Consider the following 13,653-nt stretch of genomic DNA (forward strand, 5'->3'; position numbering starts at 1 on the left):
ATTGTCAACAATACTACTGACAAATTTTAGACAACTCATGTAATTTCCTATAGACTTTGTGTCTCATTCGAAAGTCACTAGTGACATTGGAACTAGTATGTCTGTAGTAAGTCAGTAGTTGCTGATTAACGATGTGTTGACAATTTTCATTAGAAAATTCTTTGTTATTCTCTTTTAAATTTTCATTGATGTCCACACACCTATATGAAATTATATGAAAATTTTGATATTTTCATTGCTCTGCAATGAGAGTCACGAATTTAAACACAAAGAATAATTTCAGATTACAGAACCTTGTGTACACAGTTTCACCCCCTTCACACATCGTAGCTATACACCCATTTTCATGTTAATGAACATTTTCATCGTCTGGCATAAGACTTTTATTAAAGAATGTAACTGCTAAACCTAAATAACGTCGGGACGTACACAAATATTTCACCACCCTACCAAAACGACGCTCTCTGAGCGTCCGTATTACCCAAATACGTTGAGTCCCAAATCACATTTAAAATACAAAATCCGCGACCGAAACTTACTTAAGTGTTTTCATTCGTGAAACAAATAATTTTCCTTGCCAATGAATTGTTTTTCATGTTTTGTTGGCTTTAGTTTTTAAAATACAAAACACACACACACAAACAATAACGTTCTGTCAAAGTTAAACTTTTTCAACTTACAAAAAGTATACGCTCGACGTATTTCGGTAGTTCTCATAAGAATACATATGTTCTACTTTTTTCACTACGCACGCCCTGGGTATACGTCCGTATATACGTATGTAGGTATGGGCCTAAAAGTAAATATTTTTGACAAAATATTGACAAATTCACCATAATACAGTGGAACTTCGATTATCCGTTATGATCGGATAATGGAGTAACACTGTTTCTCACATATTTTTAATCAAACAAGTAAAAAAGTATCAGTCGGCTTTGCCGACATAGATATACCCTCAGCCTGTGTGGATTGAACATGTTTCAAAATTTTGGACGTATAAACCGACAAAAGTATGAATAGGATTAAAGCTCAAAAATTTGCGGGGATATCGATAGATAGGGCTTTTTATCACACTAGCTTACGATAAACATAATATCGCTGTAAACAGGGTCACTAGGAAAATCTTCGGTAAATTGTCCAAAGGATCCTCAAACCACACAAAAATGTTTGATTGGATAGATAGGGCCCAAATTTGAATATAAACTAAGTTTCGACAATATTTAGAGATCCAAAGTTTGGACCAAAACGGTTGCTACATCTATGAGAAATCGCGTGTACCATTTTATCAAATATTTTCGAACTTTTGTGGGGGAGGTACCGGAAGGAGTGGACCTATTTTTTACAAGGGCATGTCGCACTCATTTCCTAGTTATTTTATGACCACTAGAATAACTAGTTATTTTGTGGCCAATAGAAGTTGAAAAGTAAGGTGAAAAAATTATATTTTTAGAACAGATGATGTGGAGAATTTGTTTTTAATTTCAACACGCTTCTTACTTTTATTTTACTTTATTTAATTTCGCTCCCTGCCCGAGTTGAACAAAAAGTTTTTGTTTTTGTCAAAAAATCGCGTGTCGGCGTGAGCGTTGAACACACAACCCTAGGATTTATAGTCGGACACACACACTGTGCCACCGTCCCCATTATTTAGTGAGGAGTAAATTAAGTAGGTTTACCTTGTACATTTTTTAAGAAGTAACCCATTACTTTTTACATTACATGTAATTCGAAAAGAAACTTGTTTACATTACTTTGTTAAGGGTCACGTAATGACTATCGACCGACTGGGGAGTGACCGATATGGCTTATATTCGAACTTAAACTAAGTTTGCACAAAATATTACGAAGGCCACATTTTGGACCAAATCGGAAGATCCTTTCGAGAGTTATCTTGCGCTCCAACCACTATACACGGTCTCATAGGGGTTTTTTTAACTTTCATGCTATTTTCTCATGAAGTATGGACTTGCCCCTGATTAAACTTATACAGTCGTATGAGGGGCGGTGAATACAGGTTGCTACAACAAAAATCAAAGCGATTCGAGAGCAGATCCTAAGCTGAACTTTTCCGAAATTTTGTGTGGGAGGTACCTGAAAGAGTGGACCGATTGAGTCCATATTGGAACCTCATCTATGGACCAAATCGGTTACTTCCTTCAAGAGTTATCATGCGCACAAATTTTCCGAACTTTTGTGAAAGTCATTTAGGACTAGGTGACCAATTTAAAGAAAATGAAGGGAGGTTTGTTGTAATTTTTCAGAAGTTTCCTCTATCTTTCCTCCCAGTCCTTGGCTTTGGCTGGCTTATGCGTTTCACGAAGTCTATCTAATCACGTTTTTCTTAATGAAATATAACCAATTTTCTCTTTTCTAGGATAGCGTTTTTCCTTAGCGCTAAATTCTAATAATTTGCTATAAAATGCAATATTTCTGCACACAGGAACAAAGATTCTGTTCACAGTTATTAAAATGTATTCTAATGTTGCAGAAAAGGTTCGATAATGAACTATTTTTTGCCAAAATATTTAAAGGCCCCCACTCATTTATCAGTCTGTGCCGTCAGTCCGATGAACCCTTTCTGTATGTGTGACTGACAAGTGTGTAGCACGAACCATCAGTCAAGTCTAAAAATCTTGAATTTCTCCTCCAAAAATGAATGAATTCTAAGTTTTTTGTGTTCCAACACCAACATTATTTTCTGTTTTTCAAAATTATTTATTGACAATTTGAAAATAAACACAATTCACCCAGACTGATGGGGGTTCATTTTGAAATCAAAACTATTTTGATTTTCATCAGTCTTGGAAAACTCACACATACATTCTCAAAATTTCCAAAATTTACACATACTACCATAAATGCTGGCAGTCAGACTGACTAATGAGTGGGGGCCTTTAAACTTTGATATAAATGTAACGTATAATATTAAGTGTATAGACAAACACAACACATGTCCAAGTTTTGCCAAGAGAAATGAAGAGGCAGTATACTAACCACCGCGCAACATAAAGGATAATTAAAAGACATAACAAAGCAGAAAAGACAATAAAACAAAGGAAAGGAACAAAAAAGAATAAAAAGATTTTTTTAATTTATTTCGTCTAATAAAAATACTCATAAATGAATCGCTAAAGACTCATGAAAATGGCAAAAATGACTCGAAACTAATGCAGAGTAAGACTCATTTGTGATTTGTTTAGAAGAGTCGCCTGAGGTTACGTTTTCCTCCCGACAAAGGAGTCATTTATGATCAGAAAATTAGCTCATATTCCAGCTTTTTAATCGTGCAGTCGGATCAAAAAAGACTCGAATTTGATTAAAATTTTCAAAAAATGCTGGCTGGGTTCAGTCTTGAAAAACTCACACATACATTCTCAAATTTTCGAAAATTTACACATCCCCTCATACCAATTGCGGATATTATTCCCCCCCCATACCATTGCTATCGCAAACGATCCGTTTTCGAATGTTTTTCGATAGTTTTGCGGATATTTTGTTCGAAAACGACACTCGTGAACGAATTAAAAACGATTCATTCGTCGCTCAGTTTGTGGCAGGAAAACCTTCGAATTCGAATGTCGTTAATAATATTATTAGCGAATGAAAGATGATAGTTTTTACGATAGTGCCGAAAAAGCATTTTTGGCGGAGTTTCGATTTTATGACATTTTTAACTTTATCTGACGTCTCTTGATTTTCCTGTTATGTACCTTTTCTTCTTTGTAATGTTTGCGATTCAATGCGTGTAACAGTTTATACCCCCCATACCATTGCTATCGCAAACGATTCGTTTTCGAATGTTTTTCGATAGTTTTGCGTATATTTTGTTCGAAAACGACACACGAGAACGAATTGAAAACGATTCATTCGTCGCTCAGTTTGTGGCAGGAAAACCTTCGAATTCGAATATCGTTAATAATATTATTAACGAATGAAAGATGATAGTTTTTACGATAGTGGCGAAAAACATTTTTTGTGGAGTTTCTTGATGTTTCTGTTATGTACCTTTTTCGTTTTTATTTCTTTATGTTTGCGACTCGATATGTAACTGTTGATAAACATTGTTGTCTTGTGTTTGGCAACCTACCCATATGTTGTCTTTATCAACACTTATTGTCTATATTATACGTAGCATTTATATCGAAATTATTTGAAAAAAGCAAATGGGAATTTTTTACAAAAAATATAAAATTTTTTTTGAAACAAAAAAATTTTTCAAAATAAAAAATGTTTCTCGAAACAATTTTTCTTGTGAAGAAAAAACATTCGCCAAATGTTCGAAAACGATATCGTTTTTAAACTTTTGACGAACAAAAGAACAACGTGCTTGTGTACACCCGAAAAACATTTGCCAATCCTTCGACAGTGATATCGTTTTCGAAAGTTGTGCCTGACATTCGAATAATATCCGCACTTGGTATGGGGGGTAAACATTGTTGTCTTGTATTTGTAACCAAGCTATATGTTGTGTTTATCATCACTTCTTGTTAATATTATAAGTAGCATTTATATCGAAAATATTTGAAAAAAGCAAATGGGAATTTTTCACGAACTACATAAAATAATTTTTTAAAACGTAAAAAATTTCCGAAGTAAAAAATGTTTCTCGAAACAATTTTTCTTGTGAAGAAAATCATTCGCAAAATGTTCGAAAATGATATCGTTTTTAAACTTTTGACGAACAAAAGAACAACGTGCTTGTGTACACCCGAAAAACATTTGCCAATCCTTCCACAGTGATATCGTTTTCGAAAGTTGTGTCGGACATTCGAATAATATCCGCACTTGGTATGGGGGGTCGAATGTTCGGCACAACTTTCGAAAACGATATCACATTCGAAGAATTGGCAAATGTTTTTCGGGTGTACACAAGCACGTTGTTCTTTTGTTCGTTAAAAGTTTAAAAACGATATCGTTTTCGAACATTTGGCGAATGTTTTTTCTTCACAAGAAAAATTGTTTCGAGAAACATTTTTTATTTTGAAATTTTTTTTGTTCCACAAAAAAAAATTATATTGTTTGTAAAAAATTCCCATTTGCTTTTTTCAAATAATTTCGATATAAATGCTACGTATAATATAGACAATAAGTGTTGATAAAGACAACATATGGGTAGGTTGCCAAACACAAGACAACAATGTTTATCAACAGTTACATATCGAGTCGCAAACATAAAGAAATCAAAACGGAAAGGGTACATACAGAAACATCAAGAAACTCCACAAAAAATGATTTTCGCCCCTATCGTAAAAACTATCATCTTTCCTTCGCTAATAATATTATAAACGATATTCGAATTCGAAGGTTTTCCTGCCACAAACTGAGCGACGAATGAATCGTTTTCAATTCGTTCTCGTGTGTCGTTTTCGAACAAAATATCCGCAAAGCCATCGAAAAACATTCGAAATCGAATCGTTTGCGGTAGCAATGGTATGGTATACTACCATAAATGCTGGCAGTCAGATTGACTAATGAGTGGGGGCCTTAACAAAAGTTACAAAAACCGAATATTTTTGACGCATAGAAAACAGGGTTAACAGGGTTGCCATGGATCCATGTTACATACATTTTTTAATTGTCACAGGACCAAATTTTTTTTAAGTATTTGGTTTGTGGGTTATTGGGTATGGACTTCTAAAATACTGAGGTATTGTTATTGGTAAAATAGAAAACCGAATATTTTTTACATTCACTGTACATCTGAAAAAGAACCCACACACCCACCACTATGTGACATGACATGTTTCGCCTTCGGTAAAGAAGGCTCTTAAGACATATCGGATGTGGGACGGCAGAACGATACCTTAGAGGTTATATCAAAACCTGGACCTATACTAACAAATTTATGACAGGAAAATTTTGTAGCCAGAAAGAAGACTAAATTCCAAATTTCAGCTATTTCGGCGAGATAATGTTGCTAAAAGCCTCACAACACCGAGGGGGCATTTTCAATGCCAAAGCCCCATCTCTCTCTCTCTTATAACGGTACCACACAATTTCAGGCTAAATTGACTGTAATTTGGTTAAAAATATATACACCAAAGTTGTGGACATAGACCCACGTTTTCGTATATCGCTACGGTGACCAATATTTTTGGATGAAAATAGAGTAAATATACGAAATGATGAACAGTTGCAGGCCGGATTTTGTAATACTTTAACAAAAAAATCAAATAATTTCAACGCGCAGGTTAGTAGTACATGGGAAATTTCTTGAAGTTTTTACCGTATTCTTTATGGGTCTTTTATTGTAATATTCATTCGAATTTCCTAACATAATTCACTACTTACCTATAAATGAAAAAACTTCAAATGCGTGTTTGAAAGCGGTCTGCACTGTAGCTCGCAAAATATGATGTGATCTTCGTATGTTTTTATGGGTTTTTTATTAGTATAAAAATCTTACTCTTAAGCGAGAGACTTGTTTTTATTTTTTGACTAATTTATAGCGAAAATCTATCCATTTTTCCATAAAAATAGAAATTTTTACTTTGACAATTCACCGTTTTTTAAATGCATATTTTTTATTTCTGTTTCCGTAAAAGATTTTAAGGCTCCTAATGACCCAACAAAAAATATGATGAAATAAGCTCAAGGTGGATCTTTCTGATGGAAAAATAATCTTCTAAAAAAGTAGAAAGAAGTCTTGTAAAAAATCTTGAAAATCGCTTTCTTGGTGCTCAGTTATTAAAAACATGTCCTGTTTTAAAGTCAGCAGAAAAATCATTGATTTCATTTAAACCAGAACAATATTTTGTTTAATTTCTGCCTGATCTGGAAAACGTATGTATGTATTCACTAGGGTTATGTCATTTTTAAAATCTCATAACCTTGTATCATATCGTCATGAGTTTCTACATAAGATTACATAAAATCTTAATTATAAGGTGATTCGGAGAAAAAACCCCAAGCACAAAATGGTTTTAAAATTTGAATTTATCAGAATTGTGCGGATTTTTTCCAAGTCACTGTAAGTAGATATATAATAATTGAAAATAAACTTTTGAGTCTCATGAGATAACCAAACTGACATAACATTTGTTTCTCATTAATTTTCTTTAATTCTGAGAATAATAAAAATGTCGTAAACGCTTTTTTGAGAGATAAAATTTTTTAATTGTTTTTATAAATTTTTTTTCAAAGTGGCTTGTGCATGACCTTCAATTAAGTTAAGTTTGTTCATACGTGCAACAAAATATAATTTTTGATTTTTTTTTTTACTTTCATACATTATTCAAAAAAAATTATTTTTTTAAATCGATTTGTGCTTGAACTTTTTTATATTTCAATGGAATAAATGTTATTTTAGTGATTAATAAGCAAAAGTTTATTTATCCTTGCTAATGGAAATCATTTTTGAGAAACATTTTCGAAAAGTCATAACCCTAGTATTCACATGTATACGTAAAACAATTCCCAAAATATAAGCCTAAAATAGAGTGCTGTACTCTATAATAAATTACGGTTGGTCACCGTATTTATCGCCCATATAACAGTACCGCCCAATTTAAGGTATTTTCAACTTATTAGTTACATATTGTGACCAAAGTGGTCTAAAAACTTCTCCACCTATAATTCGTCGGTGCTATGTTTAAGTGTTCCATACGCCATTTTGACATTTTGAAATAAAGGTACCGTATACGGTTTTGAACCATACTCTTTCCGATTTTTTGGTCGGTTTTTCTCTATCTCTTATATTTTCTAAGATATTCCGCTTTGTGACCCAAAAAATCTTGTCGTTTTGTTCCATATCCATAAAGCCTGGCGTATGGAACAAAACAACTTTGAACATTTTAGTTCCATATCCATGCCGTTTGGCGTATGGATCAAAAAGGGACAAACACGAATTGTTCCGCACCAAAAATGATGGCGTTTGGAACAAAAAATTTCCCATTTTTGCCAAGTTACGTATAATGTGGCGTATGGAACAAATTGTTTTAAAGGACTTGGTTTAAAAACTGAAGAATAATAGTTTCTAAATCCAAATAGAACATTGGTGGCGTTTTTTTTATTGGGATAGCTGTTAAAATTTTGATTTTTCAAAATAGTCTGGCTTAATCCCACACGGTGCTCTTGGAACAATTTTAAATGGAAGGTGCTTACACCTTGGAAGTTTTTGCGGATTCTGAAACTACAATGTTCATAGATGAGAAAAATAAAAAAAAAACAAAAAAAAAATCGCCGGAGCGCTTTTTAAATAAATCGCGATATAAGTTGACATTTTTAGGGGTTGTTTAGGTTTTCACGATTTTGCTTAGAAACCGCAAGTCCTATCAAAATGGGACTAAAGAAAATGTTGTAGTTATGAAAATTCTCTACAAGATTGAGATGTGACAAAACGTGTTCCATGTGACACAAAATGCCAAATACATGAAAAAAGATTCCATGGAACAATTCAGCAACTTTTTGCAATTATACAAATTGGCCATAACTTCCAGATTATTATAGATTATCAATAAACTACTGATATATTCTGTGAGTTTAGTTAAGTAGAACTGAGCTCTTAAAGTATTGGATTATTGCACCATTTTTATCCTGTATGGCCTTAAACATTAACTTGAGTTTTTCTCGAATCAGGCAAATGGCGTATGGAACACTTAAGCATGACACCGACGAATTGTGGACATAGGATATAGCCAGATATAAATATAGCGCTCGACTGCATTTTTAGTTTAGAAAACTTCATGGTGGAAGGTATAAAATGGTCGAGGATTTCCCATAATTAATAATAGCGATTTTTAACTTCAAACTGTTTGACAACACTGCTTAATAGCTCTGAGATGAAATACGAAAAATAAAAACGATTACCATCCAAAACGTTGTCGTTGCTGCCGTCGACTACTACATTATGCCAGCCAGCCAAACAACCAACCGACCAACCAGACAACCAACCCTGCGAGCTACCAAACACGAAATCAATACAAAACACCAAGGCGACAACGTAACACGGCGGAGCGCGCATCGTTAACGTAACGAAATACGGTGGCTAATTTGTAACAACAGAAACGGAAAAATTACAAAAAATAACGGTTAAAGGAAGGAGATTCCACGCAAATTTTTCAAATATATAAAAATAGTTGAATAAATGTAAAGTTCCTCCCATAGAATCTGCGTATGAAATACTGGGAACAAAAAGCATGATATCTTTACAAGGAAATGTTTTAATTAAATTTACGACATACAAATAAAATGTCAATACAAAATATACATTGTATATTAAATAAATGATAACATATAATTAAAAAAAATAATAATAATTTGTTTCTTTCGGGAATATCGGTTTTAATAAATAGTTTAAATTAAAAAAAAAGCCATGTAATTTTGGAAAACAAATATTGATTTCCACAAAAGTTAAAGTGGTTTCAATTTAACAAGTGCATCAATAACCAAAAAATCATTCCAAATGCTTTGAAACAAATCGCTTGCTTCTCCTAAATAGTTCGGAACAAAAAAAAATCAAAATCCCCAAGTAAAAATAATTTCTTATCATTTCACACCGAAAAAAAAACAAAGAAACAACCCCCTATCGGAAAAAAATGACACCCAAAATATTCATCATTGTTAACGACGGATCAATCAATAATCTCGCCGCCAACAGTATTTGAAAAAGTAGATGAGACGCGACAACAAAATGCCGTCGCTTTAACAAATCACAAATCTCAAAAGATGCACAGAAAGTGTTTTTTACTTAAGAAAGAAATAAAATCACCAAAAAATCAAATGTTGTGAAATTGAAAAATAAAATCAACAACAAACGAAATTCAAGTTCAGTGAATCATCCAATGATTGTAATTGTTTTTTGAAAATTGTGTTTTTTTCGTTGTTTTGCTGTAAACGTAGCACCGACAACGTATAAAAGTGATAACAAGATATACAGATATAAAATTTCATATAACAAATAAATGAATAAAAATTTAAATATTATTTCTTGGAAAAATAATGTGAGTGAGAAATGTTTGTTTAAAAAAACTAATAAAAAGAATTATTTCACAAAAATATGAAAACAATTTCATTTATTTCGTTAATAACCGCAAATTCATATTACGATATGTTTGAAAGGATTGTATGATTTCAACTAAAACTAGGTTAGTATTTATGTTTTGGATGTAGCATCATCTATGGCCCAAGTAATTCGAAGAAATTTAGACAATTATTGGAGTAGGATGATTCCATTCTAAAATTTAAGTTTTAAATTTGTCCTTTAAAGAGTTTGTCAATTCGTTAATTAAGTGCTGAATACAAATGAAAGGTGCTCTTGAAACAACATTAAATGAAAGTAAGCTCTTTTATGGCAAGTTTTGCGGATTCTGAAACTACAATGTTCAAAGATGAGAAAAATCCGAAAACAAGAAAAAATCGCTGGAGGGTTTTTAAATAAAACGCTGTCAAAATTCACATTTTTAGCTTTATTTTAGGTTTTTGCGATTTTGCTTGGAAACCGCAAGTCCAATTGAAAGGGGATACAAAAAAATGTTGTAGCTGTGAAAATTTTCTAGAGGATTGACTATTATGATTTGTTCCTAGGTTTTTCCATTTTTTGAGATATAGAAGTTCAGGTCACATTTTTAGGTTTTTTTGTTAGGTTTTCACGATTTGCTTAAAAACGGTCTTATCGAAATGGGATTAGAGAAAATCGTATAGCTGTGAAAATTCTCTACAAGATTGGGTTTCGTAATTTTTTCTTAGGTTGTACCATTTTTGGGATATCTAAGTTTATTTGGGAAATAACAGTCATGAAAAAAATTTTATAAGGAGACGACACAGTCACTGAATTGTCCCAATTTGAACTTCTATATCTCAAAAATGGTAAAACCTACAAAAATATTTTAAAGGACAATCTTGTAGAGGATTTTTACTGCATTTTCTTTAGTTCCATTTTGATATGCCTTGCGATTCACCAGCAAAATCGTGAAAACCTAGAAACCCTAAAAATGTGAACTTTGACCGCGATTTATTTAAAAATCCTTCCAGCAATTTTTTCTTGTTTTTGGATTTTTCTCATCTATGAACATTGTAGTTTCAGAATCCGCAAAAACTTCCCAGGTGCAAGCTTCTCTCATTTAGAGTTGGTTCAAGAGCACCGTGAATGGTTAACGAATAGACCGTGATTTTTATTCTTTGAGCCTGACGACATAATGCATATTGCCTTATCGAAATAATTGTCTTTAAAATCAAGTAATTTTTTACGAGATCCGTTTCGGACAATTTTGAGTCGATTAATCGATTTGTTCCAAACTTTGTCATTCGTAATATTGTGTCCATATCGGCCAACTCCTTCTCTAAAGTGGCGCTCACGATATCTCTGGAAAGGGAGTAACCGATTTAGACCATACTTCTTTGAACGTCGTAATTTTTTTATCTTAAATAATATAGACTATATCAGTCAACTCCTTCCCTTACTTCACAAACAAATTTCAAAATCCACTCCTTTGGGTACATGCCACACAAAAATTGAAATTGTGTGAACCATAACTCTCGAAAAAAGCAATCAATTTGGTCCAACGATGACATATCATATTGTCCTTTCCAGGTATCATACTGAGATAAATCTTGTAGGGAGTCTTCTATTTAGTCCTTCCTAGAGTCCTTCTGCGATTGTTTGATTTTCTCATCTTCCAATTTGAGCGCATCCAACTTAATTTATGTAGATTAATTCGTAAGGACCACGGTCTGACATTCAAAGCTCTCAAGGTATTTGTCGTTAAAGTGCAAGTGTGCTTATCAAGTACTGCTTCATCCGTGCAGCTTTCTTGTAGATAGACTTGTGGATTGCTGACTGACATAGGCCTGGGCTTTTAATGTCCTATTACTTTTATATATGTGACAAGTTCAATGTTTTGAACCATAGGGCGGTTTTTGTAAAACATCATCGCTAACATGTGGACAATTTTACCCCCTCGAATTGAACCTGAATAGAATAAGAAGAGTACAAATAAATCATAAAAACGACCATCTGTGAAAAAAGAACTTATTAGGAGTCAAAGGTCAAATTTTAAAGATTTTTTAGGTTTTCAGATTTTTTCTTGAAAACGGCTGAAAAATTCCCTAAAAGTTTGTTCTTTATGATTTTTTCTTATAACAAACCATTATTGAGATATAGCTGTTCTAAAGGACACATAATTTACATGAACATACACACATATAAAGGTAGTATACACGCGTAATTATACATACATATGTTCCCACAACAACCCCGAAGAGACAATTGTAGAGAAGTTTTTCATGACTCAAATACTCAGGAAATGTCGCCAGCATTACTGAGGGGGAATTTTGCCACCGTTGAAAATTTGATGTTACTTGGCCTGGGATACGAACCGCAGACCTTCTGAGTTCAAGGCGGACGTGCTAACCATTGCACCACGGTGGCCCCCAATTATACCTATCGTAATTATACCTATCTTAAAAAAAACAAGTAAAAATTATCAGTCGCTTAACCGACAGAGGTATACCCTCAGCCTATGTGAATTGGAACTTTCATCTACGGACAGATCGAATTTATTTAGGGTCTTTTCAGAATTTTGTGGCATTTTTTGGACATTTGAACTTGCCGACAAAAATGCGGATTACGATTAAAATTCAAAAGTTTTCTTATTTTGAGAGCCATATCTTTTCGATAAATATCGCGCCCTGTTGGACCAGTATGCCAGGAAGCAAAGAATCTCCGAACAGGATCTAAACTGCGCTGGCATACAAATGTTGAACTTTTGTGGAGGAGGTATCCTAAGGAGAGGACCGATATGGGCCATTTAAGAAGTTAAACCAAGTTTGGACAAAATATGACGACAAAATATGACGATGTCCAAATTTTGGACCAAATCGGTTTCTCAGTTCGAGGGTTATTGTGCTCTTTAGATGCTACATATGGTGCCATAGGGGTTTTTACAACTTTCGGACTGTTTTCCCAAGAAGTATGGACTTGCCACTAAAAAAACTTTTACCGTCGTAATTGAGACAGCGATTGCAAGTTGCTTCAACAGAAATCAAAGTTAGTCAAGAGCAGGTCTTAAAGTAAACTTATCCGAAAGGATCTCCGAACAGGTCCTAAACTGCGGTTGGACACAAATGTTAAACTTTTGTGGAGGAGGTATCCAAAGGAGAGGACCGATATGGGCCATTTCAGAAGTAAAACTAAGTTTGGACAAAATATGGCGAAGGCCAAATTTTGGACCAAATCGGTTTATCAGTTTGAGAGTTATTGTGCTCTCCAGCTACTGCATATGGTCCATAGGGGTTTTTTACAACTTTCGGGTTTATTCCCAAGAAGTATGGACTTGCCACTGAAAAAACTTTTATCGTCGTGATTGAGACAGCGATTGCAAGTTGCTTCAACAGAAATCAATGTTAGTCAATAGCAGGTCTTAAAGTGAACTTATCCGAAATTCTGTGTGGGAAGTACCCGAAGGTATGGGCAAATATAGTCCATATTCAAACCTGATCTATGTCTGGTAGATATATTAGGATGCGTAAAGTATGGACCAAATCGGCCCTTCCCTTCAAGAGTTATCGTGCGCACAAATTTTCCGAAAATTTTTGAACTTTTGTGGGGGAGGTACCTGAGAGAATGAACCGATATGGCTTATCTTCGAACTTAAACTAAGTTTGGACAAATTATTATAAAGCCAAATATTGTATCGAATCGGCAGATCCGTTCTG

General features: G+C 33.7%; 1 protein-coding gene across 3 annotated transcripts in view; it reads left to right on the forward strand.

Annotated features, from left to right (window-relative positions):
- The window catches only part of cv-2 (crosveinless 2-secreting protein), a 393,914-nt gene that overhangs the window by 142,857 nt on the left and 237,404 nt on the right, over positions 1 to 13,653 (forward strand). Inside the window, exon 1 of one of the 3 annotated variants that reach the window (XM_073988358.1) lies at positions 8,918 to 9,941. The exons of the other annotated variants lie outside the window; for them this stretch is intronic. The gene's annotated coding sequence lies outside the window, so the exon portion shown is untranslated. Of the gene's footprint in view, positions 1 to 8,917; positions 9,942 to 13,653 lie in introns of those variants that run through there. 3 annotated transcript variants of the gene reach the window in all.

The sequence above is a fragment of the Musca autumnalis genome, unplaced genomic scaffold (assembly GCF_047663935.1).
Source record: "Musca autumnalis isolate F117 unplaced genomic scaffold, ASM4766393v1 scaffold_5, whole genome shotgun sequence".
NCBI lineage: Eukaryota > Metazoa > Arthropoda > Insecta > Diptera > Muscidae > Musca > Musca autumnalis.